Here is a 5,503-nt window from a genome sequence, read left to right as displayed (position 1 = left end):
AACTCAGTATTTAAAGTCTTGGGACTTCCTTCTTCCTCTAATGGTGTGGGGGCTATGCACTTGGAGCCGCGAGTGAAGCGGGAAGTAGTTAGTGATTTATATCTGTTGAAAAGTTTTTTTTTTTTTTTTTTTTTTTTTTTAAGGTTTGTCCAAATGTTTAATCCCCCCATGGTCTAGTCAAGGTGACACCAAAAATGAATAATCTTGCATGGCATTCTCTCTGTGTCACTGTGTCTCTGTGTCCGAATCTTCCCTTCTTTTTTTTTTTTTTCAATTTATTTTTATTGTACACAAATGGGATACATACTGTTTCTCTGTTTGTACATGAAGTAAAGGCATACTATTTTTGTAATCATACTTTTACATAGGATAATCGTGTTTGATTCATTCTGCTATTTTTTCCTCCCCCCAACCCCTCCCGAAAAAAAATTTTTTTTTAATTTTTCATTTTATGTTAGAAAAGAGATATTGTGATGTTCTGAGAATTAATCTACAGGCAAATAAAATCATGATATTGTTTAATATCTTATCTCAGGAAGAAATGGGAAAATAGCAGTGTTTCCAAAGCAGGAAATTCTATTTCATAATAAATTTGAGCAAGCATAGAGAAAGGGAAACGGCTGTTTTGTATTGCTTAAAGTCAGCTGTGGTTTTTGATTTTCATTTTACTCAACTGTTTTGTGTGCTTTCACTATTTATATTGATCTTTTTCACTTAAGATCAATTTATATATACTTTCCACAAATGGACATGACACATGTACCTGTCATCCTAATGGACACACAGCGGGACACCATGCTGCTCAGTCAGTTTCCCACTGTGCAATTTTGTGTTTCTATTGTACGTTTATATACAGACACACAGACACACACACACACAGACACACACACACTTTTAATTTGAACTTCGTTGTTTTATATTGCACATTTAAATTTTACAAAAGGCTCTACAATATCTGCCTTCCCAATGTTGACCATCAAAGCTTCAAGGTAAGAAAATAAAAATTTTACCACATCCATTAACTATACTGAAAACTAATGGATAATTTAGAAACAAATCTCCTTAATCCAGCACATTTCACAATACATACTGTGGTACACATCTGAGTTCATCCTATAATTCGACTTTAAAAAGCCACTAAGGAAAAGAAAATATCCCAACTCAACACTGACAAGCCCAGGAGAATTATGGTGATGGCAAGCTAGAAAGAGCTTAAAGTGTTGAGTGTAATTTGAGGTAGAGGAGAGAAGAAATGACTTGTTGAATGTATATTTAAATGTGTATGTGTTAGTGGGAGTTTTCTTTTTCCTTTCTTTGTTTTTTCTTTTTAATTTTTATTTCTTTGTTGTTGATAATGGACAGCATGCTTTATTTAATTTGTATATTTTGATATGGTGCTGAGAATGGAACCCAGTGCCTCACACATGCTAGGCAAGTGCTCTGCCACTAAGCTAGAACCCCACTTAACATCAGTACTTTCTTAATATATAATATACATATATATATATATATATACATATATATATATATATTTTTTTTTTTTTTTTTTTTTTTTGTAGTGCTGGGGATTGAACCCAGGGCCTTGTGAATGTGAGGCATGCACTCTACCAACTGAGCTATATCCCCAGCCCAATATTTTTAAGATTAGTAACAAATAAATCACTATTCACTTTAAGGAAGAATATCAGAGATAATATGTGAGATTTCACTTTGCAAACGTTTTATAAGTTAGTTAAATACAGTATCTCAATGGCAAAAATACAAATTCAAGGTAGTCTTTCTTGTGAAATTTAATAAAATAAATGTTATCCTCAATTAGTTTTTTATTTTTTAAATTTTGGTACCGGGGATTGAACCCAGGGGCACTAAACCACTGAGTCACATCACAGCCCTTTTTATTTGTTTTATGTTGAGGCAGAGCCTAGCTAAGTTGCTGAGACAGGTTTGAACTTGTGATCTCCTACCTCAGCCTCTCCAGTTGCTGGGGTTACAGGTATATGTCACTACACCTGGCTCGATTAGTTTTTAAATTTGAGAAATGGCATAAAACATATCTTGAGGCACCCATGATAGAGGTCATTAAAATTACTTACACTGCCACTTCTACTTTTAACATAACCTTGGATACTCTGGGGTAACTCTGAAAACTAAAGAGAATGCCAGAATTGAAGTGAAAACAGAGGGGAGATGGAAAGAGGACAGCAGGATAATGAAATTGTCTAGTAACAAGAACATGATTTTTAAGGTTTCCTCACTGAGGTCACAAGATTGTATATTTGAGCTCAACGGCGGCACTGTGCTGCCAGAAGTGACCAGAAAATGAGTGGAATGTCCTAATGGTCCCTGTTAGGTTTTTAACTAACCTGGGACTTGGATGGCCCACCAATGAGGAACTGTTGACACAGCCTGGCTTGGTAAGGGCTGGCTGTGGGGGGCTTACTGCCTGCTCTACTCTCTTTCTTTGGAGACTTCTCTTGAATGGAACTGGAGACTATCGTGCTAAGTGAAATAAGCCAATCCCCGCAAACCAGAGGCTAATGTTCTCTCTGATATCTCTGATGTGCAGATGCTGACTCACAATAGGGGGTGTTCACTGGATTGGATGGGGGAAGAAGGGGAGATGGGAATGGCAAGGAAAGCAGAATGAATTGGACATAACTTTCCTATGTTCACATATGAATTCACGACCAGTGTAATTCCACACCAGGTACAACCACAAGAGTGGGAAGTTATACTCCATGTATGTATGATATGTCAAAATGTACTGTACTGTCACGTATAACTAAAAAGGATGAATTAAAAAATCTTTAAAACAGACTTCTCTCTAAGGTCTCAGAACCTCTAAAAGTCAGCAGAACGAAAAGCTCTTCAGATTACAGAGATTAACAAAATAATACTTCTGTAAATGGCTTAATCATGAGCATGTTATCAATCACCTTAGTGGAAATAGGGAGTATGGACCTAAGAATAAATAAAGATCCAGTACTCTTGTTTATTTTAAATGCTTCCTCTCCTGATCTGAATAATCTGAATCATAAAACATCCCTTATCATCCATCTAAAATTGCCACTTCTCATAGTCTTGTCTGTGATACTGTTGAAGACTAGCAGTGAGGATAGTCAAGAGTTTGAGTTCATTTATTTGGAAAGAAGGATTTTGTTCTACGTTGTCTCTATTTTCTCATTGAGAAGTAATCTCAAACAAGTCTTTTCTAAGATATTAAAGTGCTCAGGATTGGGCACTTTGGCATATCAAAAGTTACAAAGCCTGAGAAAAACAAGCACAACATAAAATCACAACTCAGAATCCCAACATTTCCACATGGTATCTTCACTATGAAATGCAAAAAGACTAGTAATGTTTGAGTGAAATGATCTCTAACCTGTCAATCATACTCCTGTGACCAAATGGAAGACTATGGAACAGAAATAAGTACAGACAGTTATACCCCAGGACTGGTTTGTCCAAGTTTAAAATATTAATTGACCATCATTTGGGTGGAGGGTGAGGATGAGATGGGTATAGATTAGGAGGCATTACCAAAAAAACAAAACAAAACAAAACAAAAACCCAAAATACAAAAAAAAATCCCAATTAACAAACTTATAATTAAAATATTTAACAGATGGTTTTAGATGTTTATTTGACACTGGAAATGTGATCAGCTAGCATAGAGTACTTCTCTTCATTACAAAATAAGTCCATTTTTAAGGATTTGAAGAATTGGAGAAAAAAAGATCTAGAAACATTTTTATTTTTTTTTATTTCTTCAACACCATGTTCATGTGCTGCAGGCAAATCTGCCTCAGTGCAAACTCTATAGACTCTTCTAATGAAGGATCATTTTCAAGCAACATTTTCGCACCATCCCAAATGTTTCCAGTCCTGCTGGTCAACGTGTTCCATCTCCTTGGGTTTTGACGCTATTGCTTTTGAGCGACTGGTTAGCTGACTGTCTTCAGATAATTCTGTGCCAACTGTGGCATGTGACTCTGGTTCTCCTGGCTGCTCAATGAATAATAGTGCTGTGGATCCCGCCTCAAACTCGGAAATTTCAGGCAACCTACTTTCATCTGAGCTCTCAAGATATTCAGCAGTGCATTTGCTTGCAGCGCAGCAAGTTCCTTTTCAGGTAGCCTCCTGGGTTTGCATGACACTTGAGGTAAAATGTCCCCTGAGTTTTCAAAGGCAGGTCAAGTCTTTGTTCACTTCTAAGAGACTGATGGAAAGAGTGTGTTTTCTTTGTGCTGGAGAGTAGCTGCTTCGATTGAGCCCAGAGCCAGATCTCCTGCGTGGAGAGTCCTTTCAACCTGCTGGTGATTGTCTGCAAACAGGAGCATCCCATTGATGAGGAGACGGGTCTGTAGCAAATGGGATGTGTGGAAATTGTTCCTCTAAATTCATCCCTCATGTCCCTGTCCTCAAGCTGTTGGTGTGCAGAACCATCATCTCTTGTCCATGAATAGCCAGATGCATCTCCTCTGTGAGGTGAACCACTTCTTTGGTGGTGAGAAAACCTGTGGCCCTCGTCATCTTCTCAGTAGTCAACATGACCAGAGTATCTCCTGGAGCTTCCTTCACCAGGTTTGTCTAGCAGTGGTGGTTTCTTGGGCACAGCACTAACTACTGAATGCTAGCTGTCATTGTGGTGACTTGGAGGAGGTACTGGTTCTCTCTTTCATAATCATAGGGTCCCTCAGAGCACATTTCATCTCTTCTTCAAGTCACCCCTCTGGGTCACCGGGAGATGGGTGCATGTAGTCATCTGCTGGCCACCACTGTCCCAAGCTTTATATTGTTAAAAATCAGTGATTCACCATCATCAATAAAGTTCAGTGAACAACTTTCCCAACTCCTCCTCCACAATGCTTTGCCTCCCGTTTCCACGTTAGAACATAAGAGGTCACTTACAAAACAATAGGACTTTAAAACTGAACCCTACATCAACACCTTTATCCAACCAAGTGCTACCTTCAAAAATAATCATCTCAGGAGGTTGGCACACTCTCAGACAACAAACCAACACTACCTGAACTCAGAAAGAACTGTGCTCTGGATCTGCCTAGGAAGAAGGATTCTGAGACACATCAAAGGGTGTCACTTTGTGGTTACCCTTATTTCACATGAGGGAAAGTTTCTTTCTTCTTGACCTTTAATGGTTATTGGCTTTGGGTGTGAATGAGTGTTTGAGAATCCTGTTCAAAAATAGAAAATAATCATCTTGTTCAGACTAGGTCTACTTTTGAGTCTTTAATAATAAGAGTGAGACAGATTTTGGGGATCTAAAGAGAATGAAATGGTTAAAAGAGACACTCTGTGGTCTCCTTTGAATCCCTCCAACTCAGTGCTTAAGAATATCCAACTATGGGTAGGGATGTGTCCCAGTGGTAGAGCACTTGCCTAGCAATGTGTGAGGCCCTGGGTTCAGTTCCCAGTACTGGGAAAAACAAAAGAGAACATGCATTATTATCGGCTGACAGATTAATTCTTTTCAAGTGTTTGA

At 38.1% G+C, this 5,503-nt stretch overlaps 1 pseudogene; it reads right to left on the bottom strand.

Annotated features, from left to right (window-relative positions):
- Positions 1-3,817: 3,817 nt before the first annotated feature.
- Positions 3,818-4,955, bottom strand: LOC124983412 (periphilin-1-like; annotated as a pseudogene).
- Between the last annotated feature and the right edge of the window lie 548 nt (positions 4,956-5,503).

The sequence above is a fragment of the Sciurus carolinensis genome, chromosome 4 (genome assembly GCF_902686445.1).
Source record: "Sciurus carolinensis chromosome 4, mSciCar1.2, whole genome shotgun sequence".
Lineage (NCBI taxonomy): Eukaryota > Metazoa > Chordata > Mammalia > Rodentia > Sciuridae > Sciurus > Sciurus carolinensis.
Note: the sequence above shows the minus strand (reverse complement) of the source record. Positions and strands in the feature narration are given on the sequence as shown.